The sequence below is a fragment of the Orcinus orca genome, chromosome 2 (assembly GCF_937001465.1).
Source record: "Orcinus orca chromosome 2, mOrcOrc1.1, whole genome shotgun sequence".
NCBI lineage: Eukaryota > Metazoa > Chordata > Mammalia > Artiodactyla > Delphinidae > Orcinus > Orcinus orca.
The window spans coordinates 164,002,364-164,022,097 of NC_064560.1; the positions used below are offsets into that span (position 1 = coordinate 164,002,364).

Here is a 19,734-nt window from a genome sequence, read left to right on the forward strand (position 1 = left end):
GGATGATCTCTCCATTGGTGTAAGGGAGGTGTTAACGTCCCCCACTATTACTGTGTTACTGTTGATTTCCTCTTTTATAGCTGTTAGCAGTGGCTTTATGTATTGAGGTGCTCCTATGTTGGGTGCATATATATTTATAATTGTTATATCTTCTTCGTGGATTGATCCCTTGATCATTATGTAGTGTCCTTCCTTGTCTCTTGTAACATTCTTTATTTTAAAGTCTATTTTATCTGATATGAGTATTGCTACTTCAGCTTTCTTTTGATTTCCATTGGCATGGAATATCTTTTTCCATCCCCTCAGTTTCAGTGTATATGTGTCTCTAGGTCTGAAGTAGGTCTCTTGTAGACAGCATATATATGGGTCTTGTTTTTGTATCCATTCAGCAAGCCTGTGTTTTTTGGTTGGGGCGTTTAATCCATTCATGTTTAAGGTCATTATCGGTATGTATGTTCCTATGACCATTTTCTTAATTGTTTTGGGTTTGCGTTTGCAGTTTCTTTTCTTCTCTCGTGTTTCCCACTTAGAGAAGTTCCTTTAGAATTTGTTGTAGAGCTGGTTTGGTGGTGCTGAATTCTCTTAGTTTTTGCTTGTCTGTAAAGCTTTTTTTTTTTTTTTTTTTTGCGGTATGTGGGCCTCTCACTCTTTTGGCCTCTCCCGTTGCGGAGCACAGGCTCCGGACGCGCAGGCTTAGCGGCCATGGCTCACGCGCCCAGCCACCCCGCGGCATGTGGGATCTTCCCGGACCGGGGCACGAACCTGTGTCCCCTGCATTGGCAGGCAGACTCTCAACCACTGCACCACCAGGGAAGCCCTGTAAAGCTTTTGATTTCTCCATTGAATCTGAATGAGGTCCTTGCCGGGTAGAGTAATCTTGGTTGTAAGTTCTTTCCTTTCATCACTTTAAGTATATCATGACACTGCTTTCTGGCTTGTAGAGTTTCTGCTGAGAAATCAGCTGTTAACCTTATGGGAGTTCCCTTGTATGTTATTTGTCGTTTTTCCCTCGCTGCTTTCAATAATTTTTCTTTGTCTTTAATTTTTGCCAGTTTGATTACTATGTGTCTCGGCTTGTTTCTCCTTGGGTTTATCCTGTGTGGGACTCTGTGCTTCCTGGACTTGGGTGGTTATTTCCTTTCCCATGTTAGGGAAGTTTTCGACTATAATCTCTTCAAATATTTTCTCGGGTCCTTTCTCTCCCTCTTCTCCTTCTGGGACCCCTATAGTGCGAATGTTGTTGCGTTTAATGTTGTCCCAGAGGTCTCTTAGGCTGTCTTCATTTCTTTTCATTCTTCTTTCTTTATTCTGTTCTACAGCAGTGAATTCCACCCTTCTGTCTTCCAGGTCACTTATCCGTTCTTCTGCCTCAGTTATTCTGCTATTGATGCCTTCTAGTGTAGTTTTCATTTCAGTTATTGTATTGTTCATCTCTGTTTGTTTGTTCTTTAATTCTTCTAGGTCTTTGTTAAATATTTCTTGCATCTTCTCTATCTTTCCCTCCATTCTTTTTCTGAGGTCCTGGATCATCTTCACTATCATTATTCTGAATTCTTTTTCTGGAAGGTTGCCTATCTCCAGGCAACCTTCCAGAAAAATAATTCAGAATTTTCTTTTGTTTATCTGCGGTTTTATCTTGTTCCTTCATCTGGTACATAGCCCTCTGCCTTTTCATCTTGTCTATCTTTCTGTGAATGTCCAAATTTATTTTTAAAAATACTTCAAACCTGCTCGTGTTGGAAGGTCTCCTGTAGAGGCGGGGGGTGGATGTGGCTTACCGTGGGGACAAGGACACTGGCAGTAGAAGTTCTGGGAAGTACTCCTTGGCATGAGCCTCCCAGAGTCCGCCATTAGCTGCACAAAAGACCCCAGGTAGGCTCAAGTATTTTTATTTTTAATGTGCTTTTGTATTCTGCTGCTGATGTTGACTTAAAAATTTTTACATTTATATGCATAACTGAGAATGGTGCAATATTTGTCATATTTTGGAATTGATGTCATGCTGGCTTTGTAAAAACAATTTGGAATATTTTTTCTTTTTATTTTGGAAAATTTTCTTCTTTTAAAATGCTCTGAATCAATGTATGTAGCATCTAAGTATCAGATCTTTGGGGATTTAGAATTACCTTGTGAAACCATCTGGGCCTGACACTTTTTTGTGTAGGTAGTTCTTTGATATGTTTCTTTATTTCTTCTAGTAAAATTGGTTTGTCTCGGCTTTCAATCTTTACTGGGATTAATTTTGGCATATTGTGATTTCCATTAAATCTAAGTTTTCCAATGTATTTTTGTAATACTATGAAAATAATTATGTTATACTATGTAAGTTTCTGTTTCTATAACCCCTTGGCATTTTGAATGTTTTGAATGTTTTGAATATTTTGAATGTTTTTGCATTCTTCCTTTTTTTCTGGAATAGCTTCATTAGTCGTCTGTCATTAAAATTTTTTTTATTTTCAAATAATCAGCATATTGATTATCAGTCCTCCTGGGTCTCTATATTCAACCTCATTGCTTTTGTCGTTATTTTCTTCCTCTGCTTTTCTTTGCTTTAGCTTTTCATGTTAGAAAAAGAATTCATTTATAGTCATTCTTTTATTCTCATTGTATAAATATTTGAAAGCTGTAAATTTTTCTGTATTCACTGATTTGTTTTTTATAGATTCTGATATGTATTTTTTCCATTAGCATTATTTTTTTTGGAAATGATTTGAGTTTAATTTATATTGTATTTTCCATTTCATCCAATACTTCTTTAATAGTACACTTTAAAATTTTCAGGTGGAAAGGACTATTTGTTTTTGAGATTTTGTCATCAATTTTTAATTTGATCCATTAAACATGTCTTTCCTTGAGAGAGATATATTGATGTCTCTTATTTTTACTATTTTTTTACTGTGAGCTGAGCAGTGTGATTAATTCAGTGCTTAGCATTTGGGAGTAAAACAAATAACAAGATGTACAACTGAATTCCTCTAAATGATACATTTATTTCTGCTAAAAACTTCTCTAGGTTCTAATCTAGGGACTGCCACTACTAGTTTTATGCCATTAGGGGCCTCAGTCTTCTTTCGTGTAAAATGAGGTGAGCTATGGAATATTTTTTTAACCCAATAATTTGATTTACCAATTCAATAAAAGTGCTTTTGAAATAATACCTTTCTAAGCCCCACTGTTACTAACTAAAATTATTTTAATAATAGCTATCATTTGTTGAGTGCCTACTGCATGCCAGCCTCCATGCTTAGCATTTTACATATACGATTTCACTGAATCATAGCATATTTGTTTTAATTTTTCTTCAAACTCTGTAATGTTGGACTCTGATTCAATAGGCAGAAACTCAATTGATTGGCTCAGTATTTTAGGAGACCGTCTACTGCATAAACTGGCAGGGCACACTTGCATGTTGTTGGACACACCTTTCTACTTGAATCAGGACAATGGTCAGAAAGATCACATTGGTCCAGGGAGCAATTAGCCAACATTTATTTGTTAGTTTCTTGGTTTGGCAGGAAACAAGACCAGAATGAGATAAGGAGCTCAGGTCCTTACAGGGTGTGACTGGACTCTTGGACAAAGAGGAACAGAGCTGTTTTCCTGGCCAGCTATTTTCATCCCAGGCTTACACATGTGCTCCCAGTGTGGTAAAAAATATTGTAGCAAAATGTTGTTAACAGCCTAACAAGGAGTATTTAGTTGTAAACCAATCTCCTTATATCTTTAGTGGTAACATTGTTAATAAAACAGAAACAAGTAGTAACATGGTCTTACACTGCCTCGAATTAATTAATATTATACCTGCTTCTTCAGCTAAAGATACTCTGTGTTGTTCTTAAATTCACTTACCCATTGGGTCAATCATTTAACATTTTCTTCTATTACCATTATGTTGATAAATACATGATACTATTGTCAATACTCTCTCCTTCTGTGCCCATGGCCGAGACTCAGTTTCTAATCAACTTGTATTCTTTCTTGCAAAACCTAGATGCAGCCCCATAATCCTTCTCAACATGGCACCCAAATACCAGACTAGAATTTGCTCCCAGTATAAAATCCATTGCCTTTCTTATTCAGGCACTCTGGATGCAAAAGACAAGGAACTCACAGTCCAATGTGGGATGCAGGGATGTAAACAGCAATGGAGTTCAGAGAGGAGTTGCTGCCTAACTTAAAGAGTGTTGACTCTAATTCCTTTAGTGGCATGAGGATGTCCAACTCACTTGAATGCCTCAGGCCATGTTTTCCGCCTTGCTCAGTACAATGTGCCAGCATATATCGAATGTCTGCTTCAGTATTTCTCACCATGTGCCACAGCATGATTGTTTACCCAGTCACAGATGTGCTTTCAGTGTGATCAATTTGCAAAATGTATGCTTCGCACAATTGGAGCTGGTAAAGTCTCTCAGGTGGGCTGTTGAGCTGGATGGATCTTTTGCTATAAATACAGAGGCCTGCTGTAAATAATAACTAAGACATAACATGACATCATACTATGTTACTGTACTATGTCTGTGTTTTGGTGCATGGGAGAATGTGGGCACAGCTGGGTTCATGGCAGCCCTTACTCTGCCAGTCAGAGATGTAAGTGTATGAGCCGTCCCTTCACATGCCTAGTGTAGTATTTCAAAAGAACCAGGTGTGTCTCTGTTTGGCTTAGCATTACATATTATTTTCATTTCAAAATGTGGAGGATCTGTTTCAGTGCTCCTGCCTTTAGTCTAATTTGTGAATTTAAAAGTAGGTATTAATTTAATATCCAAATTGGCATGGCTAGGAGACACCACAGGTAATTAAGAGGCTCTAATTGGGGACATCTGAAAACATTTGAGACACTTTATTCTGGACTCTTTTAAGTGCACTAGATACGATATGGAACAACAGTCCTTTCACTTTGAGGACTTGTAGCATAGATGCCTGGAATGGAACAATAATTAAAAAATTATCCATAACATCTTCTCCAGAGACTGTTGCCATGATGATTTGGGCATTTACTATAAAAGAAGCAACCCACATAAAATAGAAACAAATAGAATGAATAGAACAGAGAAGGAAAATAGCACACAATGCTTTGTAGACAGCTTCACGAATCCTGGAGACCAACTCCTCCCCAAAGTTGACCAGAAGGATCTCCTTGCTTTATAGACCTTTGTTGTGACCCAAGCCATTAATTATAATGTAAACCTAGGTAGTCCAAGAAGAGAAGTGATACTATCAGAAGGATTATCTTGGAATACAAGGAAGAACAGTAGATTAGGAAGCTATTGACCATCAAGATAATGTGCTTTTTAAAAAAAAGTTTATTTATTTTACTTATTTTTTTGGCTGCGTTGGGTCTTCATTGCTGCACATGGGCTTTCTCCAGTTGTGGTGAGCAGGGGCTACTCTTCGTTGCGGTGCGCAGGCTTCTCATTGAGATGGCTTCTCTTGTTGCAGAGCACAGGCTCTAGGCACACAGGCTTCAGTAGTTGCGGCACAAGGGCTCAGTAGTTGTGGCTCACGGGCTCTAGAGCGCAGGCTCAGTAGTTGCTGCTCTGCAGCATGTGGGATCTTCCTGGGATTGAACCTTGTCCCCTGCATTAGCAGGCGGATTCTTAACCACTGCGCCACCAGGGAAGTCCCTAATGTGCTTTTTAAACAACTTACTGGAATCATCCCGCTACAGAGGTATAGCTTTTTGAAATAATTGTCTCAAATTGTGGCTACAATTTTTAGCTAGTTTTTTTCCATGAATGTATGTTAACTGAATGCATTATCAAACCTCTTAATCTCTGCTCCTTACCATTTAGTTTGGGTCATAAGCACCAAATTTAAGTAATCCAGGCAAGATTCTTGAGCCATACAACACATATGAACTTGGACTTATAAAAAATTAAATTTGATTGTGATACAAACTCAATAGAGAAATACTTTAAAGTCACTGCTTCTTCATGTGATTATAGTGAGTTGACACAATACCTTTCATTTAGGACCTCGAGTGCCTCCGTAATACTGTAATAGCAGCACAGGAGGTAAGCGGGAGTCAGTTGACAGCATTCTGAGCCCAAAGGCACTGAGTAATTTGCTGGAAAATCAAACTGGCACTTGCAGTTTGGATTCCCGAGGATCTAGTTTCCACTGAGTTTCAGACCAAGAAGTTGTATATTGTGTTGTAAGATTGAGGCTGTTCCCCACTTCCCAGAGTCCAGGGGGCAGGAGGGACCCTGCATTCTTCATTATTAACAAGCGCCTCCCCTTCCCTCCAGGTGACACTGAGGTCTGGACCATGCGATAGGAAATACTGATCCAGATCTTAAAGGCCATCTAATTCCAATTTCTCATTTTACAAAGGGTTCACAAACGTTTACTGACTTGATCAAGGTCTGGTAGCTAATTCGCAGATCTCCTCTCTTACCCCCACTTCCAAGACCTCGGAGTCCAAGAATGTTAGAGGAGTTTCTCGCTGAAATCGACCCGAAAAGCTTATTTGAGGGAGTTTGTGACATGCCCCCCCACTCCCGGTGGTTAACCTGCATTCTGAGTTAGCATCTCCCTCAGACCATCTCTGATGTTACAGAACAGGAAAGAAAGTTGCCAGCCCTGGGCTGCGGCAGGGCCTGCGGGGGGAGGCAGCTGCTCCGCCTCCAGCACTCGCGGGCGGGCTCGACACAGGCCGCCGAGCGGCGAGCGCGGGACTCGGCGGCTGGCTGCGGGCGGGGAAGGCGCGGGGCGTGGTTTGCAGCTTTCCGAGCGCCAAGGAGCGGAGCGCGCTCTGCTGCGCCCCGAGCCTTCCGCTGGACCTAAAAGGCGAGTGGGAGACCGAGCAAGAGGCGCGATCGAAGGAGCAAGGCGAGTGGGGCGCCGACCCGGGCAGGCTCTAGCCCGCGCCCTCGCCCCTCGCCGGGCCGGCAGCAGGGGAGCGCGGCGGCGGGGCCCTTGCACCCCGGTGCGCCCCGGAGAGAGCGGTCTGTGGCAAGGGAAGGAGAGCGGGAGGGAGGGGAAGGGGCGGGGGCGAAGGAGGGCAAGGTCCCCGAGCCGGGGGCGAGGGCGGCGGGAGACTGGACCCGGCCCACTGCGGGGGTCCGAGCCCGGCCACGGGAAACTTTGCCCGGGTGGCAAGAGCGGGGTGCGTGGAGGGCGCCGCAAACTTGTCAGCGGGCGGGGCGTTTCGGAGATTGGAGCGAGCGCCAGCGAGTGGCGTTTGTCTCTCCGGTTTCTTTGTGTCACCTCCCTAGCCCGCCGGTCCGCCCGCCTGGGAAAGGGGCTGCGCCGGTGGCGCGGCCCCCATCCGCCCGTCGCCAGCGTCGGGCCCAGGCCCCGGCGCTCGCGGTCCGCTGATTGTTTTCGCTCCTCGCGTCACGCCTGGGCGGGAAAGATTTTGAACGCCGCGTGAGCTAGAACGCGGAGAGCCGCGGCGCGGAGATTGCCAGACCGTGGGCGGCGCGAGGCTAGCCCAGGGTCTCAGAGGACCGGCGGGCGGGGCTCACCGGGCTGGAGAGCGCGAGCGGCCCCGGGGGTCCCGGCACGGTAGGAACCGCGGCGGCCGAGCGCCTCCTCGGCGGGGGCCGCTTGGACGGCTAGGATTATAATTCCATTTCGATTGCTTGGGGTCTTTGTTGTCTGAAATTGCCTTGAGGGTCTGACGGTAGCACCTTCTCCTTTTTGGGTTGTTTTTCTTCTGTTAAAAAAGAGCGAGGGGAGACTTATGTGGAATCTGCTGCTCCAAACAACATTAGCCACCTTATTTGATGGAGGTTGAGCGGTCCTGTGTAACCTTTGCCTTTGTGGACGCCTGTTATTTCCGAAAGTTATTATTTTATCCTCCCCTAGTGGAAGGGAGAGTCTGAGCCAGATGCTAGCAAGCACGATTGTGTACGTGCACCAGCAAGTCAGAGTCAAACACAGGAGGTTCCTTCTCGCCGCTCAACACTTTTGCATCGTTTTTTTTTTTTTTAAAGTTTGTTTGATTTCAAACAACTTTCATCTGCTTTCCTAAAAGTTTCCAGAGCTCCGAAGAACTCCTTGCAGATATTACGTGGTTGTGCTAGGATAAGTCCGACCACTTTTAGGGTTGGGGTTACAGTTAAGCCCCCGAACCATACCTGGCCCGCTCACCACTCGGGTGCCCGCCCTTGAGCCATTGTAAACATCATCGGGTTGAGTGTTCACCTTTTAGGAGATGGAACATTTGGTGTGTTTTTATACTTTAATGCACCACTCCTTCTTTAGTTACCTTCCCTTTCTGCAAAACTCTTGAGACTCTCTCGGGCTCTTCCTGAGATAGTTACTGAGTGGCCTTAGCTGCGCCATCACGCCCCCCACCCCCGCAAGCACCCGAGGGAGAAGAGAACAGGTGCAATCCTCATTAAGTTTTTTCGCGGTGAAAACTCTGGAGATGTCAAAGTAAGTAAAAAGTGAAAATTCTTAGTTCTTTGTCCATATGTTTAAGTTAATGAGCTTTATTTGAAGCCAACAAAAATCAAAGTCAAATCAGTTGGGTCAGCTCAACCTTGTACATTAAGGTTTCTTAAAAAAAATCTTATAAATTTACCCAGTTAGAAATTTACAAGCATTTCAGTGCATTAGTGCTCATTGTGTTTGCAGGATATTGCAGTATGTTTAGAGAACTGAGTCACAATGGGATTTTTCTAGGTTGTGCCCTCAATAGCATGACTGAGAGTTTAATGTAAAGCTCAAAACTGGAATCCGTCACGTCTTGATAAGTAAGGGAAAGTGTGAAAGGCAATTGATTCATTTGTCATTACTCATATGTTTTAAATATAGATTTTCAATAATTTCAGAAAATTATTTTTTCATTTACTCAGATGAGCTCTTACCATATGCCAGCCATTGTGCTGGACTCTGGAGTTACAAATAATAATAATAACTATTTATGGAATACTTATTTTGTACCAGTAAATGCTTCACATAGGTTACCTCATTCATCTAATAAAAATTTGTTGAATGCTTACAATGTATTGTGCTAGGTGCTGGAGTTATAATAAGGCACAGGACAGCTGTTAGCTGTCTTAGCAAGTCAGGAAGATAGGCAGAACATAAAAGACATTACTTAACTAATCATAGTTTTTAAAATGTAAATCAGATCCCACCACTCGTCCTGCAGTGCAGTGTGTTGTAGGGTAGGAGGTGAGGAAAGGAGGGAGGCGTGGAAGATCAGCAGAGGAGATAGCATTGAGTCAGGAAAGAGCTTGATAGTGTGTGGATTGATTGGATCTGAGAGTAGGTCTTGTGGCTGAGCACTGTCAGCTGGAGGGAGAGAACTAAATGATGAGAGAGTGGTAATCAGGTGACAGATCATGCAGGGCCTCGTAGGCCAAAGTTTGGATATCTTCACATTGAATCCTCGTATATACCCTATTGGCCCTATTTTATAGTTTATAAAACTGAAGTAACTTTCTGAGTCTGCACAGTAGGTGAATGGCACAGCCTAGGATAGGAAGCCAGGCTCTCAGTCTCCACTTATATTTAACCACTATGCCAGCATCAAAAGACAGTCCATATCCTGATGGACCTGTTTGTCTAGTGAAGACAAGCCATTGCAATACACACATGGTGGTGCTAGAAAAGATGTGTTCTAGGGGCTGTGGGAGGAGGAAAGCACCTAATTCTGTCTAGGAATGGGGCAGGCCAAATTGGGAAAAATGAAAACATTTTTCCTTTTTTTCAGAATTATGAAATGTTTCAGATTAGCTATAATTCAGAAATAATCTTAATGTTAAATGCAATAGCCCATTCTTCAGGGCTTCACTGTGTGTTCTTGAGATCTCTCTCTCTTTTTTTTTTCTTACTTTCATATTTACCAATTACCTGAGTCATGTGTCCCCTTTCCTACTTTTACAAAATAAAGGATTGTGTCTGGAATACTGTAAAATCACTTATATTTAAAGCCTGTAATTCTTTGTGAAATTGCAGGTTAAGTTCTTTTTTGATTGTTTTTATCTTAAACTGTCTAGCCTTTCTCATTTTGTGTGATAATTTTATAAACAGCTTCATCGAATGTAATTGACATACAGTAAGCCGCATATTTTAGTGTTAAATTTGATGAGTTTTTGACTTATGTATAGATCTGTGAATCCACCTTTCCCTCTGGTCCCTCCCTACACCCTGCATCCTTCTTTCCCAAGCAACCAGTGGGTAGCTCTGACCCTATGGATTATTTCGTATTTTCAGAATTTTATATGACTGGTATCACACAGTATGTTCTCTTTTTTGTCTGGCTTCTTTCACTCAACATAATTATTTTGAGATTCATCTATGTTGTTGTGTGTATCAGTAGTTGATTCCTTTTTATTGCTAAGTGGTGTTCTATTGTATGGGTATACCCAAGTTCATTTATCCATTCACCCATTGATAGACATTTGGTTTTTTCCAGTTTTTGGCTATTAAAAATAAAGCTGCTGTGAACATTATGTTCAGTCTTTGTATGGACACCTACTTTCTAGGAGCGGAATGGCTAGATCATATGGTAGGTGTATGTTTAACTTTTCTTTTTTTAAAATATTTATTTATTTATTTGGTTGCACCGGGTCTTAGTTGCGGCATGCAGGATCTTCGTCGCCACGTGTGGGATCTTTTAGTTGCGGCTTGTGAACTCTTAGTTGCGGCATGTGGGATCTAGTTCCCTGACCAGGGATCGAACCTGCGTCCCCTGCATTGGGGGCGCGAAGTCTTAGCCACTGGACCACCAGGTAAATCCCGTATGTTTAACTTTTAAAGAAATTCCCGGGCTTCCCTGGTGGCGCAGTGGTTGGGAGTCCGCCTGCCGATGCAGGGCACACGGGTTCGTGCCCCGGTCCGGGAGGATCCCACATGCCGCGGAGCGGCTGGGCCTGTGAGCCATGGCCGCTGAGCCTGCTCGTCTGGAGCCTGTGCTCTGCAACGGGAGAGGCCACAACAGTGAGAGGCCCGTGTACCGCAAAAAAAAAAAAAAAAAAAAAAAGAAACTCCCATACTTTCCCAAAGTGGTTGTATCATTTTACATTCCCAAATTAGTGCGTGAGGGTTCTAGTTGCTCTGCATCCTTGTCAGCACTTGGTATGGTTAAGCTTTCATAGCCATTCTGTTAGATGTGTAGTGGTATCTCATTGTGGTTTTAATTTGCATTTCCCTGATGACCAATGATGTGCTTATTTACCATCCATATAATATCTTTTTTTGTTGTTGAAGTTTCTTTGCAGTTTTTGCTCATTTTTAATTGGGTTAGTTACTTCCTTATTCAGTAACTGTTTTGAGAGTTTTTTTTATATATTCTGGATACAAGTCCTTTATCAGATACATGATTTGCAAATATTTACGTTCAGTCTGTTGCTCGTCTTACATTCTCTTAACAGATCTTTGAAGAAGTTTTAAATCTTACTAAAGTCCAATATATCAATTTATTCTTTTATGGAGTATACTTTTGGTGTTATACCTAATAAATCTTTGCCTAACTCAAGGTCACAAAGATTTTTTTCCTTAGAGTTATAAAACTCATAGGAAAACTCTATAAAAGCATGTAAAACCATGAAGTCTTTCGTTTTACATTTAGGTCCATCTACTTTGAGTTAATTTTTGTTTATGGAGCCGGAATATGGGTTGAACTTTACCCTACTGCCACCAGGAACACTTAACATGTTTTGGAGATGAGATAATATCTGGAGACAATGTGGTGAGGTGGGGTGGGTGGGCATTTGCTATTGGCATCTAGTGGGTCAAGGCCAGGGATGCTGCTAAAGATCCTACAATGAACAGGAGAGATCCTCTCAACAAAGAATCATTCAGCCGAAATGTCAGTAGTGTCAAGGTGGAGAAACCCTAGGCTAGAGGTTTATCAATTTTATTGACCTCGATGAATCAGCTCTTGGTTTCATTTATATTTTCTGTCTTCTGTTTAATTGATTTTTACTCTGATCCTTATTATTATTTCCTTTCTTCTACTTACTTTGAGTTTAATTTTACCCTTCTTATTCAAGTCACTGCGACCTTTTTTCTTTTCTGATATAGGTGTTTAGTTCTGTAAATTTCCTAAGTACAGTACTGCTTTAGGGAATTCTCACAAATTTAAATAGGGTGTGATTTCATTTTTATTCAGTTCAAAATGCTTAAAAATTTTTCTTTGGATTTATTGTTTGACCTTGAGTTACTTAGGAGTTGTTTTTTTTTTTTGCGGTACGTGGGCCTCTCACCGTTGTGGCCTCTCCCACTGCGGGGCAGAGGCTCTGGACGCGCAGGCTCAGCGGCCATGGCTCACGGGCCCACCGCTGCGCGGCATGTGGGATCTTCCTGGACCCGGGTACGAACCTGTGTCCCCTGCATAGGCAGGGGGACTCTCAACCACTGCGCCACCAGGGAAGCCCTACTTAGGAGTTTATTACTTAGTTTCCAGACATTTGTGGATTTTCCAGGCATCTTTCTGTTATTAATTTCTAAATTTAGTTTTCTTATTGTCAAAGAGCATAACTTATATGGCTCAAATTCTTTTATATTTACTGAGAGTTATTTTAGAGCCCAGAATATCATTAATTTTGGTAAATGTTTTGTGTGTGCTTGAAAAGACTGTGTGTTCTAATTATAAAATGTCAAGGGAACATACCATCAACATGACATCACTGTTCATGTTAACCTTGATTACCTGGCTGAGGTAGTGTTTGTCAGGTTTCCCTCCTGTAAAGTTACTCTTTTCTCCCTGTTCTGTCCTTTGCTTTTTGAGATGGAAGTCACTATGCGTAGCCCACATTTAAGGAGTGGAGAGTTATCCTTCTTCTCCTTGAAGGGTATTGCTTTTTTTACCCCACGTGACAATCTCTGACTTTTAATTCTGGTATTTCGGCCATTTATATTTAAAATGATTATTGATCATGGTGCACTTTAAATGTATAATCTTGCTATTTGTTTTCTGTTTTTCTCATCTGTTCTTTGTTTCCTTTTTTCTCTTTTTCTCTTTTTGATTGGATTAATTGAATTTTGGTCATTATAGTTTTTATCCTTTTTTTGCTTATTAGCACTCATTCTTTCTTTAATTTTTATTTTTTTAACATCTTCATTGGAGTATAATTGCTTAACAATGGTGTGTTAGTTTCTGCTGTATAACAAAGTGAATCAGCTATACGTATACATATATCCCCATATCTCCTCCCTCTTGTGTCTCCCTCCCACCCTCCCTATCCCACCCCTCTAGGTAGTCAGAAAGCACAGAGCTGATCTCCCTGTGCTATGCAGCTGCTTCCCACTAGCTATTTTACATTTGGTAGTATATATAAGTCCATGCCACTCTCTCTCTCTCTCTCTCTCTTTTTTTTTTAAATTTGGCTGCACCCCTTGGCTTCTGGGATCTTAGTTCCCTGACCGGGGTTTGAATCCATGCCCTCGGCAGTGAAACCACTGGATTGCCAGGGAATTCCCTACCTGTCATTCTTTATTTTGTTATTTCAGTGTTTGCTTTAGGGTTTATAGTATACATCTTTAACTTATCACAGTTTAACTTCAAGTGTTATATTATACCACTTCAATGAAAGCCTTGTAATAATATATTTCCCATGTCTCTCTGCTTTGTGCTATTGTCATACATTTTACTTTTTGTCTGCTATAGACCCTACACTACATTATTATTTTTTGTTTGAGCAGTCAATTATTTTTTTAAGGGATCTAAATAACAAGAAAAAAAATCATATATTGACCCATGGTTACACAGGTTATATTCTTTGTTTTACTATTATTAAATGAAAATAAAGAAATCATACATATTGAGGTTATTGGATTCATATTTATGAATATATTCTAACTTGTAATTTTATTTATTTATTTTTAAAATTTATTTATTTTATTTTTGACTGCGTTGGGTCTTCGTTGCTGCACGCGGGCTTTCTATAGCTGTGGCAAGCTGGGGCTACTCTTTGTTGTGGTGCGTGGGCTTCTCATTGTGGTGGCTTCTCTTGTTGTGAAGCACGGGCTCTAGGCGCGCGCGGGCTTCAGTAGTTGAGGCTCGCGGGCTCAGTAGTTGTGACACACGGGCTTAGTTGCTCCGCGGCATGTGGGATCTCCCTGGACAAGGGCTCGAACCCATGTCCTCTGCATTGGCAGGTGGATTCTAAACCACTGCGCCATCAGGGAAGCCCTAACTTGTAATTTTAGAATAAACATTAAAGAGGCAGTGAAATTTGGAAATCAGAGCATAGTTCATTTTTTTAAACTAAACCTACTGAATTGTCATTGAGCTGATCATTGCTGTAATAGAAGGATACTTCAGGATACTGTGGTGTATTACAAGATTCAGAACACCTGGACTTGGAGAACTCTCCAGACAGGCACTGATGAGTGTGCTGTACTTCTTTTCTTTCCTTTGGGCAGCATTAGGAAAAGGGAAATGGATAGGCAGAAAGAGTCTGTCCTCCCATGCTGACATTTTCCAGACCCTGAGAAACTTTGATAGATGAGTGTGAAAGCACTTCTTTCTTTCAGTGGAGTATGAGATGAAGAGCACTTGGTTATAGCTCCTCAGGTCAGAGTAACACATTTGACAAAGTGAACCTCAAGCTTCTGCTTGTCAGTGTCCATATTTGACTGAAAACTCCAATCTGAGATGCAGTTCTAGAACTGGTCAAAATTTGCTATCTACTTGTTGCTTTGGTTCCAGCTGACTTTTAGTTTTCCTTTATCAATGAGTAGCTCCTTTCCATCTGGGTTATGTAAATGTGCTCTTATTCTGAATGTCAATACATTGACAAACACTCAGCTATAAATGAGTGAGAAAACTTAACTCATCCAACAAATTAATTTACTTTGTAAATATTTATTCAATCTGGGCTCTGGCACATTGATGAACATTTATGTCCCTTGCCCTTCGAAAGCTAACTGTCACATAAGAGAAGGCCCACAAGTAGAGAAGCATGTGTTCCAATGTGGTAATTGGTGGAATGGATATATGAACTGGGCAATGGGAGTAAGCCTCGAGCAGCGGTTCTCAAAGTGTGGTCCAGGAACCAGTAGCATCAAACCTACTGGTTCAGAAACCTAGAGGGTGGGGCGCAGCAATCTGTGTTTAACAAGTCTTCCAAGTGATTCTGATGCACGCTCAAGATTGTGAACCAGTGGCACAGAGGATTAGATGATCTCTGAGATTTTTTCCCCAGGTCCTAATTTCTACAAATATGGTTTAGAAATGTGATATTTACCCCGTTGTATTGTACTTTAAGAACTGTTTTAGCACGAATGAATTGGTATTTAAAACGTTAATGCTATGGGGGTAAAACAGGAATTCAAAATGGTAAGGATACGCCTGACACTGGGACAAAAGTAAATTAGATTTAAAAAAAACTTTATTATGAAAAATTTTAAATACATATTCAAAAGCAGAGATAATAGTGAAATGAACTCCTATGTAAACATTACCCAGTATCAATAGCTATCAAGTCCTGCCAATTTGGTTTTACCTCTACCCTCACCTATCCCCCCTGTGCTGGGTTATTTTAAAGTAAATTCCACACATCATATCATTTCATCCATAAATAATTAGATTTTAAATTATTTGAGCTATTAAGTTGCTAGAAATGAATTTGAAACCGATTCACATATAACCATTTCATGTTTCCATGTTAAATTATAGATAAAGTTTGTCTGGAGTTCATTTACACAAAACATGAGTAAAACAAAACAGTAGTGTGGGCAGGTGTATATATATTCCTATTAGTATAAAATCCATTCAAAATAAATATACTGGTTACAACAGTGAAAATATTTTATGTACCCTCATCATCATTATAGCAATATATACATTATATTTTAAATAGTATTCCAGAATAGTAAGAAAAAATATATCCATGTGCTGTCAAAATTGAAATACTGTGCTTGAAGGGGAAACTTTAATTTGAAAGACAAATTTTTAGGAAGGATGGTATTATAAAAAGGTTTTGCAGATTTCTAGGCAAATTTTTAATATATTTAAATTAAAAATTCTCATTACTCATTTCGGCAGTTATGTTGCCTCATTTGGAAAGATAAAGGTAGTCAACATTTAGGGATGAACAATACATCTTAAAAAATAAATCCACTTATCTTAATCTATATGCTACACACAGTCTTATCAAGGTTAGAGCTCAGGCTATAAGACAGTTCATGTTTGGAGAAAGGGGACAGAATTAACTTTCACAGACTTTTCACAAACAGGTAGAAAACTACCTGTTTTCTCCTACTGTGGCTTTGGAGTACAAGTTGTGATATCCTGAGGAAAAGCTGATAGTAATACGACTGAGCTCTTCGTGTTTGGCTGCTTTTGAATGATACATTAATTAATGGGTCGTACCGTAGGAGTTAGCTAATCTTCATTTAAAAAATGCTAATTACTCAGAAGTAATTTTTATCTGAAGTGTGAGTTGCAACAAAATAAATAAAGCTGTTCAAGATTGTTCCCCATGCCCCCCAAATAAATTTAAAAAAACCCTACAACTCAAATGCACCTGAGCTATTAGTACTAAGGTAGGTTAGTACCTAACCTACCTTAGTACTAAGGTACAAACATAGTCAATGTTTGATGGGATTGTTTGATAGAATAATGCATGCTAGAGCTTTTAGTTCAAAATTTTGAGTAGTGATTCAGAAAGAAAAAAATAAAGAATTAACTATAAGTTCTGTTTATAAAGCAGTTAAAGGTGTGTCTTACTATCGTGCTAGTATGTTTACAAAGAAAATAGGTGACTAGCAGTCTCTTGTTTGACTGTCTTTTGTAGTTACTCATTTGATGATACTGGGTAAAAATTTTTCCTCTGTTAATGGGACTTTGTTTAAAAGAAAGTATGTTACCTTTGTAGCCTCGGCACTTTTTTCATTTTAGGAAGCTCCAACTCAGTTGTGTAATAATTAATTTTATAAACAGTGTTTAGTCCAGAACTGATTATATTTCCTTCTGAGCCAGATGAAAAGGAACTCCCAAATGTTTATAATCACAGGTTGATGATTTGGTTCCAAGACTCTGTTGGTGATGGTTTCTGAGACTCGGAAGGTAAGCTGGCTTCTTTCATGAATCATCATGTTGTCTCGCAGTTGGCTATGTGTTTTCTTAGCAACAGCTGCTGATTTCAGGTTTGAGCTAGGAAAGTATGTTTTGAAATGATCCAACATATTCTTTCAGGTTATATATGCCTGTTAAACCTTACAAGCTTACTGTTAATGTTGTATGTTCCACCATGAAGGAATGATTTTATTCTCTTCCTGTCCCTGCCTTCCAAATCATTTTTCTTCTCTTTTTTTTTTTCTTTTTAAGGGGGTTGAGGGTGGGTGTAAGAAAAGAGAAAAATAAAGGAACCTGGAAGACTGTGGACATGCTCATTTATGACTCTGGACTAGAGCAGAACCAAAAATGGCCTCCATGTGCTAATAGGATAAAATATAATTTACTGGAGTCTTGATCTTGAGTTATACTCTCAGGTGCATAAGTACTAAAGGACAAGTGGATTTTAGAAATGTCTGCGGTATAGTGTAATGGTTAGGATTGTAACTTCTGAAGTCAGATGGACCCTGATTCAAATCCTGGCTTTGCCATATACTAGCTGTGTCACTTTGGGCAAATTACAAACCTCTCTGGGTAGAGCTTCTTCAACTGTAAAACAAATGCCAAAATATGACTTATAGGAGTGTTATGAATATTACTGAGACAATACATGTAACGGGTAGTACAGTACCTGTAATCGAACATTGTAGAACACATAGTAATAAGTGCTAGTTATTACATTCAATTCAAGGGTGCAGTGAACAAGGGGCTAAGTGACAGGTGTTAGAGGGCAATCAGCAATGAATCAGACATGGCTCCCCTTCTGCAGGAACTGGGGGAAGATAACCTTGTAAACAAATCACTCTACTATGATCCAGAATGAAAGAAGTGCCACCTGAGGTGCTAGCAGAGTGCTGTGGTAATTAATGCCACCTTCGGGGAAGTTAGGGCTAGTTTTGTAGAGAACATTTGACGTTTTAGCTGGGCGTATAGCTGGGTCTAGAGTGTAGAATAGGGCTTTCATGGGTGGAGAATGGAGGAGAGTAGATTGAGGGTTGAAGAATAACACTGAAGCACAGGGCTCATGGCAGGTTGTAGTGGGAGAGGTCTGGATAGATGCTTTGTGGTTAGATCTTGGGATTTTTTTTCATGGAAGTGTTTGGACCATATTCTTCTTGTCAGTGGGAACACGCAGCGTGTGCTTGGTGTGAGCTCTATTTCATAATAACTTTCTGAAAGATGTAGTGGAGAGGCAGGGAGTCCAATTACAAGGATGCTTTCAGAAATCCAGGTGAGTGATGAAGAAATTCAGAGAACAGAGTCAGAGGGAATTAAAATGAGATGGAAGAGAGAGAATTCTAAATTAGGTGCTGAAAAGAATATTGGTGCCATTACTTGCGAGAGAGATACCACAGGGAGAAAGTGTGGGAGAAAACCGATGGTCTGGTGATGGGGTGGGCTAATGGGTCTTTTTTTTTTTAATCGAACTATAGTTGATTTACAGTGTCATGTTAGTTTCAGGGGTACAGCACAGTGATTCAGTTTTTCAAATACACACACACACACACACACATGCACATAACATACATATACACACATACATGTATATATTCCTTTCCAGATTCTTTTCCCTTATAAGTTATTACAAAATATTGAGTATAGTTTCCTGTGCTATACAGTAGGTCCTTGTTGGTTATCTATTTTATATATAGTAGTGTGTATATGTTAATCCCAACATCCTAGTATATACATCCCCCCCCCCACCGCCTTCCCCTTTGGTAACCATAAGTTTGTTTTCTATGTCTGTGAGTCTCTTTCTGTTTTGTAAATAAGTTCATTTGTATTTATTTATTTATTTTTTAGATTCCACATATAAGTGATATCATATGATATTTGTCTTTCTCTGTCTGGCTTACTTCACTTAGTATGATAATCTCTAGGTCCATCCATGTTGCTGCAAATGGCATTATTTCATTCTTTTTATGAGTAATATTCCATTATATATAATATATATATTATATACTATATGTATATATACCACATCTTCTTTATCCATTCTGTCCTTCTAACAGTCTTTATTTTAAAGTCTGCTAATGGGTCTTTTGAGCTCAAAGATTAGGGGACATCTAGCTGGCAGTTGGAAATTTAGTTCTGAAAGAAGGAAGCTAACATTTATTATGCACCTACTATGTCTCAGGTTTTATGCTAAGCATCTTCACAAATCATTATTGGAAACAAATAGTATTTTTATTGATGAAGAAATAGAACCTGAGAAGAGGCCTGATATTATTTAAATATCTACCCTAATTTCAAAGCATTTCTCACTTTTATTGTTCTCTTCAAGCTTGTGGGAGCAAGTGGAGAGCTGGGGCTAGGAAGAATGAGTGAGTGGGTACGGAAGGCAGTGGGCTGCCCTCTGTGGCACTTTTCATCATTTCTTCATTCAGGCTGTCCTTACATCTTCTTTACCACAAGGAGAGAATCTCCTTGTAATTGGGCGGTTAGTATTTGTTACCTGAAGAATGTTGAGGGAGTTTCATAATGAACCTTATTTCTCAAGTTCTGGTATTCCTTTCCTTTTAGAACTACTTGAAGGTTGAAGTACTCCAAGATTTTTTTTTTTTCTCTTGCTTCTGATGAAATGGAAAAGTTTGGCTACGAGTGGGTTTTAACTTTATAAAATGAGCCTTGTTGTAGTTGGATTGGAGAGGACGAGCAGGGCAGAGAGAATGGTGCTCTTTTCCTTAATGTTATCCCCTTCGAAATGTGTA

At 40.2% G+C, this 19,734-nt stretch overlaps 1 protein-coding gene across 6 annotated transcripts in view; it reads left to right on the plus strand.

Moving 5' to 3' along the window:
* The first annotated feature begins 6,691 nt into the window (after positions 1–6,691).
* The window catches only part of SYNE2 (spectrin repeat containing nuclear envelope protein 2), a 330,191-nt gene continuing 317,148 nt past the window's right edge, over positions 6,692–19,734 (plus strand). For all 6 annotated transcript variants that reach the window (XM_049706356.1, XM_049706357.1, XM_049706358.1 and 3 more), the window contains exon 1: positions 6,692–6,831. The gene's annotated coding sequence lies outside the window, so the exon portion shown is untranslated. The remainder of the gene's footprint in view (positions 6,832–19,734) is intronic.